We start from the raw sequence: 13,720 nt of genomic DNA on the forward strand, positions 1-13,720 counted from the left end.
CATGAGAAGTCCTTGGGGTTCTTTACACAAGCAGAATAAGAGGTGGTTGGGGGATTAAAAAGCATAAGAGATGAAACAGCAGATCATAAACCAAATTCAAATTAGGAATAATCAGACTTTTTAAGTGAAAGCGATTGGATTAGAGAGTATCTTCAGTCCATCCATTAAACTATTCGTTGTCTGAACCTGCTAGCTCCAATAAGGGGACGCAGGAAGCCATGCTGGGCACAAGGCTGACGTCACACTCATCGGGGGTCACTTAAACTGTTTTCTTGTGCACCTTTTTTTCTTTTGTTTTTAAAATGATTCGACTAAACACATAAAACCTTTACAGCCCTTCATAAACACCGCGACACACTCAACAAACATCTTCAAGTCTGCATATTTATATTCCTGAGTAGCAATGCGCCATGTTATTCAACAGGTAAGAAAAAGTATTCTCATCCCAGTGGGTTTTTCATTTTTCTTTACTCGATTTTTCTTCTGCAAGCTTAGAAGAAGAGTTCGGATATTTTATAAAAGGACCAGGAGAAAACTGAAACGTAAAAAGAACAAAACAACTTCGATACCAGAAGATCGAAGGAAATCAATCATCAAAACCAAAACGCCGAGCACAAGAGCCGAAGTCGAAGAGTACAAGCAGGGGTCAATAAAAGAGTCAAAAAGTTAGTCGCATTTGTTTTTATCCAAACTTTGATAATAAAGGAACGTCTGTGCCGATCTTTCTACTGTCACACATGATGACATCATCTTTGTACTCCAAAGGATTGTGGGAACTTACGATCCCGTTGGGATTTCAATTATTCTTTCCTCAAACAGACATTTTTTTTTCTGAAAGCTTAAAGCAATACCGCAAGATTAAAGAAAATTCATCCATTATCCAACCTGCTACATCCTAACTACAGGGTCACGGGGGGTCTGCTGGAGCCAATCCCAGCCAACACAGGGCACAAGGCAGGAAACAAAACCCAGGCAGGGTGCCAACCCACCACAGGGCACACACATAGACACACTAGAGACAATTTAGAAACGCCAATGCACCTAACCGGCATGTCTTTGGACTGTGGGAGGAAACCCACGCAGACACGGGGAGAACTCCATGCAGGGAGAACCCGGGAAGTGAACCCAGGTCTCCCAACTGTGAGGCAGCAGCACTACCACTGCACCACCGTGCCGCCCTATTAAAGAAAATCGATTATCAAAATGAAGTCTTAGAGTACAAGCAGGGCTCAATAAAAAAGTCACACATAATAGCTATGTTTTTATCTGGAATTGGATAGAAAAAAAAAAACTCCTTGTGGCGGATCTTTACTGTTGCACATGACAGCATCGCCCACGTGCACTCCAAAGGATTGTGGGGAATTCTGATCCCATTGGATTTTTCATTTCACCTTACTTGAATACACGTTTTTTTTTTCCTTTATGTAAGCTTAGAGGAAGAGACAGAATATTTAATGAGAGGGCAGGGAGAGAAAAATCGATCATCAAAATCAAAACGGCAAACCGGAATCCAAGCCAGGGGAAATAAAAAAAAATTAAAAGGTAAGTCGCACATAACTTCTATGTTTTTACAAAATTCGCATAGCAAAGAAACTCTTGTGTCAATCTTTCTACCATTGCTGATAATATTGCCGAACCGTCACTCCACGGGACTGTGGGAAAATTATGAGCCCACTGGATTTTTCTTTACTTGAGTACAAGTTTTTTTTTTGTGAAAGCTTAGAGGAACAGTCACAATATTTTACGAAATGATCAAAAGAAAATGACAGCGTAAAAAGAACAAAACAAGGTCGATACCAGAAAATCAATCATCAAATCAAAACAACAACCGCAAGAATCAAAGTCAGAGAGTACAAGTGAGGGTCAATAGGAAAGTCAAAAAGTAATTCACACATAATAGTTGTGGTTTTATCCAAACTCTGATTAATATATAGTAAAGAAACTCTGGTGGCAATCGTTACACATGATGATATTGCCAAATGTGCACTCCAAGGCATTGTGGGAAATTATGAGCCCATTGGATTTTTCTTTTTCTTTACTTGAGTACAAGTTTTTTTTTTGTGAAAGCTTAGAGGAATAGTTAGGATATTTTATGAAAGGACTCGAAGAAAGTTGTAGTCCAGAGGGAACAAAGCAAGGTCGATACCAGAAAATCGATCTTCAAAATCAAAATGCCAACTGCAAGAATCAAAATCAAAAACTACAAGCAAGGATCAATTAAAAAAAAAATCTAAAAGTAAGTCATACGTAATTCAAACTCAGATAATAAAGGAACTCTTGTGCTGATCTTTCTTCCATCGGACATGATGATGCTACCAAAGGACTGTGGGAAATTATGATCCCTTCCGAGTTTTGAAATTTACTTTATCGAACACACGTTTTTTCTGCAAGCTTAGAGGAACAGTCGGGATATTTTATGAAAGCACCGGGAGAAAATTGTAGTCGAGAATGAACAAAGCAATACCGGAAGATTTAAAAAAAAAAAAAAAAGATCATTAAAATCAAAATGGCAAACACATTACTCAAAGTCAAAGAATACAAACAGGGGTGAATAAGAAAAATTAAAAGGTATGTCGCATGTAATAGCTTTATTTTTATCCAAACTCGGAAAGTAAAGAAACTCTTCTGTCGATTGTTATATTGTCACACATATTGACACCGCCAATAATAAGGATTATGGGAAATTGCAACAAAACACGTTGATCTAATAGGGTCAGCTGCGGTGTGCCTGAGACAGTACCCAGTAACTGCGGCTCAAGACCAGACTATGCAGTACGGTAGTGACAGTAGACGATCCTCAGATCTAAGTGCGGTTTCAATGGACAGTCGAAGAGGATCAATACCACGTTTAACTAATCCGCAGCTGGCCTCGCTTGGCCTTGTGGGTCTCCTTAGTTTGCTCTACCGGCCACCTGATTCCCTCAATGCTTAATCATATGCTGATCCGCACTTTTCTAATTCTTATATTACACCATACGAATATTTCCATTGCATCTTTTGTCTTTTTCTATGGCACTGAGTGAAATATTTTTGATTAAGTACAACACTACACTTCAGTTCAAATATGAATAAAAGATATGCTTGTTGCTCGATGGGGGGAACAATGGACTGAAATGATTTCAGCACAAGGCTGCAACAGAACACAATGTGAACCAACTTGAAGGCATCTGAAGACTTTCCGAATCCCCTGTAGATAATCGCTTGGTCTGCTCCGATTCTTGAAATTTAGCAACATGTTTTATAACCGAGGGGGCACGGCAAGTACATAAAAAGGAGAGAATGACCTAAATGACGACAGCGGCACATGCTTGACTTTCAGCATCCCCTCCATCTGCGTAAACAGAATGGGATTGTCAGTAGTGTGGGCGAATATCCTCAGAGGGCAGAGGAAACTGAAATCTGTTGCAGGTGAAAATCTGGTAAATGCTGTGATTCACTTGGGGGCTTTTTCTTCCCACAATTTCTCTTTCCTAGGAGAACATTGCTGCTTTGATGCTGTAACTTAAAAAAAAAGCTGAACATGTTCCCAAAGCTGTCTATTTTTGTGTTGACTGCAGCTGCCAGAACATCCTTGAACCCAGGACCATCGACAGTCAGGCAATGAGAACATGGACAGGCATGAGTAGGTGTAAATGTGCACAGGCTTTTATTTTTACAGCGTCAAACAACAATAAAAGTGCGGTGGAGTCTAATAATGAATAAAATAAAACTGTGTCCTGTAAAGAAGTTAACATGTTCAATAATGAATCCAAATCATTAAAACTCCTTTCTAACATCACTCTCTCTGAGCCCCGCATGTCTTTCTCTTTCCATTTCCTCAGCTTACCCTGCCAGTGGAGATGCCAGTATCTACGGTCCCATCCTCCAGCTCTCATTACAGGCAGTACCTGCTGGGGCATTCAAAGCCGGACATCCGTTTTTCACATTCCCATCAGGTGTCTACTGGATCCCCAGGATGACATTTCTATCGATCCCCACACTCCTCCGTAAGTGGTCAACGTGGGACGATCAATCGTTGGAGCACCGTTCCCTTCACCCCATCATGGGACTGTCGGCCTCCTCGCCATCATGTTGGATCAAACTCTCCAGTCCTTCATGATTCTTTTCTCCTCTCCTGTCCATCACTAAAGGCTCTCCTTCACAACTTGTTTGGGTGCAGATGCTTAATCAAAGACACCCCAGAACGATGTAATCGACAACATGGGTTGGCTCGCATCCTGGCTGGGATGGATGGATGGTCGCTCACCATCATTTTTTAATGGAAGGCTTGTTGGAAGACTGGCATTTTGGCATCTCCCGACTCACCGGTAAGAAAACAATCACACATATGATATGTCATTCAACTCATCTTCATGTTATCCACAATATCGAAGTTTTGGGGGTTCCTCTCCATTTTTGGCCCTTTAGACCCGAAAAAAACCCTCATGTTTGGCCATTTGTATATCATGCTTTGTGCAGGAAATTATATTTTTATGATAAAAAGTGAACCAATAGGTGCCTACAGCAGAAATGATCAGAAGGACTTGAACTCGAACCCCAGGGGTTAACCTTCTAATTTGACGGGAGGGGTCAAAAAGTTACTCCTTTTCACAAAACAGTACAGGCAGATGGAGTGTCACTTGTTGCTGATCACGGATATGATTATATTTACATGTGAGGTAGCCTTTTAAATTATTTCCAGGTCAGTAATTCCACATATATAAGGTTCATTTTGATATATTTTCTAGTACAATCGAGAATATTTAGACTTTAAACATTTAAACTGAAGGACACAATTTAATATTTTATATCTTTTGCGTAAAAAAATCCTGCGACGAGACAAGACTTTTTGGAAGATTTTTTTCAAGTCCCGCGAGTCGAGACTTTGGCTATGAGATGTTTTCAAGTCCCGCCCTCCTCTCAACCATAGAAAACCACGCCTATGGTCCTCTCATCTCTCATTAGTGTGAATGCTTTTGAGAGACACAGTTCCTGCTCTCGCAGCTCTTATAAATTTTAACGTTTTCCTCACTTTCAATTCCCAATTAATGAAGACGTATTATATCCAAATCTTATTGAAGAATTTCATCATGAAGGGTTTTCAACAGGCGAAATGATTACACGGGCAATCCTAGAACGAGAAACAATGAAGTCAAACGAAGTAACGGCAAAAATGTCAATAGGTTACACGGCAAATTGGTTTAATGCGTATCAATAGACTCTGCTGAAACAGTTGGTGGTGATGGTGCGGAAAATGAAAACATCAACTTACAATATCACGAAGAATACCTACAACCGTTAACACCGTCCGGTCTTCCACCACACGAATTACTGTAGAAAGAAGGATGTATCCAAGAACGGTAATGTCGTACATCTTCCGGGGATAACATTAGATAACAAAGGAGATCTTGATATGCCATTCGTATTAAAATGTTAACAGTTTTCCGTTGGAATAGCTTTTGCAAAGACAATTAACAAATAACAGAGACAAACATTTGAAAAAGTTGTTTTATTTAATAGAGAAAAAGACACGAAATTCAATCATGGGCAGTTATACGTTGTGTTGTCACGATGAAAATCCAAACACAGAATCAAAATTCAATGCGATATTGACGAAAATCTAATTAAAAGAATAGTTTTTACTGAAGTTTTACAGTAAAAGTTTAAGTTTAAAAAGTTTTTGTGTGTTAATTTCAAAGCCAAACAGAATGAAATCGTATTACGCAACAAATAACTCTAACGCAACATGAAACATAATTTACTTTCAAATTATTATGTTTTACCATTTTTTAATATGGTTAATTATTCGCTGTAATGTAAAATAGTAAATTGTACATCCGCATCCCCATACATTAGCGGCAGAACCACAAAGAGGTTAGCGCGTAGCACAGGCATGGGGGTTGGCGAGCGAAGCGAGCAGGGGGCAAAGTCCCCTAGTATTTGATAAAACTATTCTGGTTTATGCACTTCTACCGCATGAAGTAAATCATTGCATTTCTTAGGAAAAACCCAAATTAGGGTGGCTTATGCTAATTCAGACTTCTATTTATTACTTTCTTGGACTACTGATTACAACCTTTGGTTTGTTTATTCTATTTCCTGATTCTAGTCCAGAAAGGGCGTGTGGTGTCCTGTATGATGGGCTATCTATCTGTCAGGCAGACCACCATTTGTGAGACTCAAGGACTGTGTGTGCAAAACTGGAGCCCCACAAGGGACAGGCCTGTCTCCTTCACTCCTCACTCTGTACACCTCAGACTTGAAATATAACAGCAGGTCATGTCACTTGAGGAAATTCTCAGAGGATTCTGCACTTATGGGGTGTATTGATAAGGGGGATGAGACAAAGAAGAGAAATCCAAGGGAGACATTGGGTTCTTGGTGCAGTAAGAGAATTATCTGCAGTTTAACATCACCAAAACCAAGGAACTGCTTATTGACTGTCACAGCACCTCTGTGTCTGGTCACTGTTCAATGGATGTAGAGGTTATCCAGTCCTACAAGTACTTGGGTGTTCCATCAATGACAGCTTTGACTGGTCTTGTAACACAGAGGAAATATAGAAGAAAGGGCAGAGCAGGGTCCTCTTCCTTAGTAGACTGTGTTCCTTTAATGTGGGACGTGATGTCCTTCACATCTTTTACAACTCTTCTGATGGCCAGTGCAATTTTCTAAGCTGTTGTGTGCTGGGCTGGGAACATCACTGCAAGAGAGGCCCACCGAATCAAAAAACTAATTAAAAGAGCAGGCTCAGTTATAGGATGCACTCTGGACCCTTTTGGAGGTAGAGAGGATGAAGACAAACTTGAGTGCCATTATGATCAATGCTGCACAATCTCTCTGTGACACGCCAACCCTGAGGACTTTCAGAAAACAAATTATTCAACAAAAGTGTGCCAAGAAGCAAGACGGTGGTGGGTCATTTATACCAACACTGTTGTGTGTGTTTACACCACAGTTTGTCTATTACATAGTGCATTTCATATCTATCTATTTGTTATATAGTGCCTTTCATCAGTCTGTCTATCTATCTATGTATCTATAGTACCTTTCATCAATCTATCTGTTATATAGTGCCTTTCCCCCATCTATCTATCTATTTATCTATCTATTTATCTATCTAACAGATAGATAGATAGATAGATAGATAGATAGATAGATAGATAGATAGATAGATGGATGAAGGGTACTATATGATAGAAAGATTGATATATAGTGCTTTTCACCCATCTATCTATCTGTTATATAGTGCCTTTCACCCATCTATTTATCCATATATCTATCTATCTATAGTGCCTTTCATCCATCTATCTATCCATATATCTGTTATATAGTGCCTTTCATATCTATCTACTTATCTTATTCCTTCAATAAACTGCCATTCCTTGGTGTTCAGTATGATGCCAGCTGATGTTCACACACAACAATCTTCCACACTCCTTCAATATGACTCAGTTTAGAAACACTAGTTAAGCTAACCTGCACATCTTGAGAACTGTCAAATCTGCTAACCACTAAGCCAATATAACAACCAATAAAAATGTTAATAATAGATGGAATTGTGACACTATGTGCCTTCATTCTAAGCACAAGGCCTTTTATGTTAATAGAAATAAAATGGGAGTTTAACACAGTTAATTGCATCCACAGTGATGCATTTGTTGTTTTCAGAAGCCTTTCTCACAAATATTAATGGAGCAATATACAACAATTATGTTTAATAATCATTTCAAGAGTAAACATACATTTCTTACACTAGCAATTAAGACTGAAAAGCTGAACAACAATAATATGTAAAAGGAAATGACTTCCATATGGCTGCATGGTAGCACAGTGATTAGCACTGCTGTTTCACAGATCTCACTGGCATCCTGAATTCAAATCCCATGCCAAGATGGACTTAGCATGATCCGCCTGTGGTCTTTGTGGGCTTTCAGGTTTTCATGCCATGCAGGTTAGGTTAGATGTGTTAGATTGGGCCTTGTGAAGGATCAGGCCTCTTTCTTGCTGCCTTGTGTTCAATGCTGGCAGGATAGGCTCCGGATCCCATTGTACTGTCTTATAGAGTGAGATTGAGTATTTTTTGGAATGATAAGAACCAGGAGATGAACAATCAGAAATAAGTCAAACCAATCTGTCATCAAAAAAAAAGGGGGGCAGAACTAAGAAGTCTAAAAGAGAAATTCATTTTCTTAAACTAGGAAGGCAGCAGTTAGAATTTTAATTCATATCATAACCAAAGGTTGGACGTCATGGGTGACCTTTTAAACTGTCATCCTATTCATGTAACAGGCATCTCACATTCCAAGGAATTTGTAGGAGATTTGACAATTTTTGTCGAGAACGTGCCATTCAGCCTAACAAAGCTTGCCAATCCTACCAACATAATTCTTCCAAAATAACATGGAGTTGAGTCACTCTAAGAGGAACCCCAATAATGAAACCTCCGCATCCTGCTGGTCCTCCTGCTCCACCCTAACACTCGAAGTCTCCCACAGGGCATCTGAAACCAAAGATCTGAAGTGTGCCTCTGGGATCTGTGAGTTTAATTCTACTTGACATGCGTTTCTAGGGGTGTGGTCTCAGAGGTCATGACCTCCAATAAATAAGCAGATGGGATAAAAGGTTAGCCTTTTGCACTGAACATGTTCTGATCTGTTGATCAAAACTTCTAAACCGGTTTGAATTTGTATTAATTTTGTGCACGTCTGCGCCTCTTTCCTTAACAGTTTTGATGACTGAAAAATTAGGCCCATAAGTGAAACAAGGACAAACGTCTCTGAAGAGCATCTTTGAAAAAAGATAAAGACCTAGTGATGAGACAGCAGAACACTCAAATACTGCCAACAAAAAGAAAGCTCCGTTTAAAAGAAAATACCAAGAGTCCTACTTAAATTACAGGTTTATTGAGATGGGTGAATCACATGCTCGGAGCCTGCTCTGTGTAATATGTGGTGACTCGGCTATCCAATGAGGCCATGAAGACTTCAAAACTGCATCGCCACAGAGAGCCCAAGCACCCTGCATTAAAAGACAAGCCGCTTTATTATACGCACACAATGGCCAGTTTGCGGAAAATTGTCTTACACGAAACCGGTCCGTGGCGCAAAAAAGGTTGGAGACCGCCACTGTTTTAAGCGTCCTTGATTGTCAGGGAAGCGTCTACTAACTATGGCTGAACTGATTATAATGTGCCCTGAGCTGTGAGCCAGCAGTGCTAATCACTGTACCACCATGAGATACAATTAAATATCAGAACAATAAAATTTCTGCCAACAGGAGCAGGAAGCATGAATTCACTAATGTTTGCCTCCCCAAATGACTCCAAAGCAGATAGTCAACTCTCTTGAACCGAGACGTAGACATTTGCTTGTTTTTCCCTAACACTTTTATTTGCTTGCTGCTGCTTCAACCAAATAAGTACAACATTAAATAAAGCCTGTGGATTTTTCACTGCTTCCTGTTTGCATCCACCTGTCACAGGTCCATAGTAGTCCACACAAAAAAGATATTACCTTTAACCCTTAACCCAACGGAACCGGCTATAGTCGATTCCCAGTGCAATTTCCCAGCACGCTTGAGCCGAGTGTATTCGGCGACGTACATTCATTGAACACCACAACCGGCTATACAGTAATCCCTCACTATATTGCGCTTCAGCTTTCGCAGCTTCACTCTATCGCGGATTTTATATGCAAGCATATCCATATCTATCTATATATATATATCGCAGATTTTTCGTTGGTTCACAGATTTCTGCAGACAATGGGTCTTTTTATTTCTGGTACATACTTCCTCAGTTGATTTCACACAAGGGACGCTATTGGCGGATGGCTGAGAAGCTACCCAATCAGAGAATGCGGTTAAGTCCCTGGGTGCTGATTGGCTCAGCGACGGACAGCAACATTCAATTCCGTTTTGTGTTAGCCAGCATCTCGTCTCGCTCATTCAGCATCAACGTGTTTCGCTGTGTAAAGAGTTGTGCTTTTTTGTGTTTATCTTTGTGCGTAGCCAAGCCTTTCGTTATTTCTCCAAAACAATCTGCTCCTGCTACTGCTTCTGGGGCCGTGCCCAAGTGCCAATGGAAGATGCTAACAATTGCCGAAAAGGTAAAAGTTTTGGATATGTTGAAGGAAGGGAACAACTACTAATTTTCTACATACTTAGTACATGAAGGTACGTTTAGTGTAACCGTACACACATTTTAAACAATTTTTCTTGCATTGTACGTATTTATTGCTGGAGGCCTCTCTATCGTAATGGCTGTAACATATGTGATATCGGAGACGCTCGATATCTTTAAAATAAAATTTTGTTTTATTTATAATTACATGTTGTAGATTTTTTATTTTTATATTACCTAATCAATTACAATGTGTTTAAAACTGTATTACGTATTAAATAAAACTCCTCAATGATATACGATACGTATGTTTCTGCATAGTATGTAGACAGTGTGTTTACATACGTAATTTTAACGAATCTTACCTAATATCTAAAAGAATGCAAAGGGTTTATCTCTATATATAATCTTCATTTGGATCTTGATCTTTGTTTGTCCGCGAATGAATTAGAAGAAGAAGCACTAGATGGCAGTAGAGAGACAGCTAAAACAAAGGCATTGCATTAAGAATCTCCTCCAGGCTTATACTACTGAAGACTGCAGTACACCAGTCACACCTCAAAACACAGACATTCAAACTAAACAAATTGTTGTGCTTTAAATTAACTAAAGAGATCTTCATTTAGATCTTGATCTTTGTTTGTCCGAATTCCACACATGCGTAGACCACCTTCCAGTTTAGTACGTTGTTGTTACTCACAGATGTCAACAATGTGCCGGAATAACGAAAGGGGTGGTGGACAGTGTTACGCTGGTTAGCTCCTGAGGCCTGGTTAGAAGATAAAAGGTACGTGCCTATGTAACATATGAATGAAAGAAAGACAGTGGGTACAATGAATGACAACGTAACAGCACGTTCCAAAAATTATTATTGTTACGTTGTAGCTGACGAGTGCTGCGCGTCTCACAGTTGTACCGTGGCTTGCTCACATGTTAGTAAAGTGATCCCTATTTATGCTTTAAAGAGCCTGGATACCTATGTGCCCCCCTTTTATAACCATTGCTCTGTGTATATTGCCATACTCTTTGGATTGCCACAAAGTAACCTGCGAGATTGGAGAAAGGTTGAGAAGAGATCGTGAGAGGAAACGATAGCGTCGTGAAATACGAGACGGACTGTGAACGGACAGAAACAGAAATGCTCCCACACCACCACATAATTACTATTTCGGACAGTGATTCCGAGTAGGCCGTTCCTATCGTATCAATGTCCAAGGGTTTTCTTTTGTAATTTTGTTTCCCTTATACAAAATCATAATGCTGTGCGACGAAGGGCCCAGTTCATGACTGGCAGCCATGTTTAAACAGGGAGCCCTTCATAGAGAACTTTAGCACGCACAATGTAGTTGGGCGCACATGGCTGGTGCTGTATAATTGTGCGGAAAATGTTTATAAGAGTGTGGGAGAGTTTTTAAGGGCCTAAAATATATAAAAATAATCATATAGACATATGGTTTTTACTTCGCGGATTTTTACCTTTCGCAGGGGGTTCTGGAACGCAACCCCCGTGATCGAGGAGGGATCACTGTAGTTGGTTCCCAGTGTAATTTGCTAGCACGCCATAGCTGATCAGTCCGTGCCGTACATTCATTGTGCAGCCAGCTCGTGACCACTGCCACCTCCTGCAGGACTGCAGCATCACTGTCAATGGGGTTCAGCCGCTGCAGTAGACTAGCCAGCCAGCATCAGCATTGCCCTCTGTGCGTAGCCAGTGATTTACTGAATTTCATCAATGACGTCAGTTCCACCTTGCAGTTTGTTTGTTTTTTTTATAGTTTTTACAGTTCATTTGGCAGTATGTAAAATGATCAGTATTACAGTAATTGTGATGCTCTTTTTGCATGAAAAAAAAAAATATGTGTTCCATTAAAATTTCATATTTTCTTTGTGAATTGTGACGTTTATTTAAAAAGAGCGGCAAAAAAAGTATCTGGCGTCCAGGGGTGCATTAACCCCCCTAAGTATGTGGCAGTTTAAGGGTTAAGACACAAACACAATAAAACATTTCCAGTTTTCTTCTGCGTGTGTGTTTTTGCTTATTAGGCTTATTGGGCCCTGGTGAGCACAATTACCTTCCAAACCAGGGGCTGGCGCTGTGTTCTGAATGCCTTTTCTCTTCCTCCTTCTGAGAACTAAAGATTGATGGCCATTCCACCGCTGATGCCACTTATGATGTCCGCCCTCCTGGACCCACCCCTTCATGCTTGGTATCCATATGACCTAAAAAGTTCGACCATTTTAAATCAGTCCTGTACTGGACTAATGTATCAAAAGATGTAATTTTCACCTTTGTAAAAAGAATCATTTTGCTTTTATTTATTTCCATTATACGGGGTCAAGGATGTGCCCCAGAGCTTTTCCTGCGTTTGCTTCTTTTCTTAAACAGTAAAACAATTCTTATTAAATCTGCACTGAAAGAAAAATTTCATCTGGTGTAGCAGATGATCTGGCACGGCACCCACTACTAGGATCAGCGTTATATACGTGGTGTGCTGTCCCACCCAACATTGACTACTACAACTCTATGATGTCATACTGGCCTTACAAAACATCATGGGGCGCTGGGACAAAAAATGCTTCTCTAAGCCAGCCGCTTCATGAATTTTCAGGAAAGAATTTAGCAAAGAAAGTCACTGGCGAACACAGCTAGTTCAGCTCTAGTCCTCAAGTTTCTATGTACAGATATGACAATGGTGACCCTACTCAAAGCATCCTTAAGCACTTGTGAGCTGACGATTTTACAGCTACCTGGGGCTGTAAACAATCTGAAGTTGGCATGTCGCAGGAATTTTTGGTTGTTTTTTAGGTTGACTCCACCCCATGAATTAATTTTTGTTCATTCTGCAGATTTTAGGATCAACGTCAATACACAGTCAGATAAGATCTGAATCACTTGGAAAACTAATTTAAAAAGACAAAAAAACGCACAAGCCTAAAATCATATTGGAGTCACTTTTAATTGCGCTGTGAACGCTGCCTCCATGGCCACTAGGGACTTTTCAATTTGTTTTTAACATTTTGATGTCCCTCTAGCATTCCTCAAGGATTGGGGGGACTTTGATACTACAAATATCTGAAATTTGGCAGGCTCATTCCTTACAGCTTACTTACAAAAGTTAGGCAGGTTTCATTTCGAAATTCTACACGTAATGGTCATAACTGGAACCTACTTTCGTCCATATATATGGCTATAGCCTGCGTCCCGCATCATCACGCCTCCCACGTAATTGAGTGCCTGCCCATATAAGGCCGTCCATCAGCAGCTATCCAATAGAGATGCGAAGAGAGGTGAAGGACTGTGCTTATGCAAAGGAAGATGAGATGGTCAGGCACAAACTCAGCGAAAGTGCGAGAGAAACTTTTAAGTGCCGGGTCTTAGCTAACATTAAATAAAGCCGTGGCCATTGCAAGATCGCATGAGATAGCACAAGCACAGCTGAGAACCTTCGATCCATGTACTCCGAGCGGCTCACGTGAACTGACTTTGCAGGACTGGGAAAGGTAAACCTGTGCATGCAGTGTGTGATGTCTTAGACACACTGCTTCTCCTCTGCGCCAAACTGGAATCATCCTCGGCATATATCAGTCATCCAGATGATCTGGATCTGCATAATTAGA

The sequence above is a fragment of the Polypterus senegalus genome, chromosome 15, assembly GCF_016835505.1.
Source record: "Polypterus senegalus isolate Bchr_013 chromosome 15, ASM1683550v1, whole genome shotgun sequence".
NCBI classification, from domain to species: Eukaryota; Metazoa; Chordata; class Cladistia; order Polypteriformes; family Polypteridae; genus Polypterus; species Polypterus senegalus.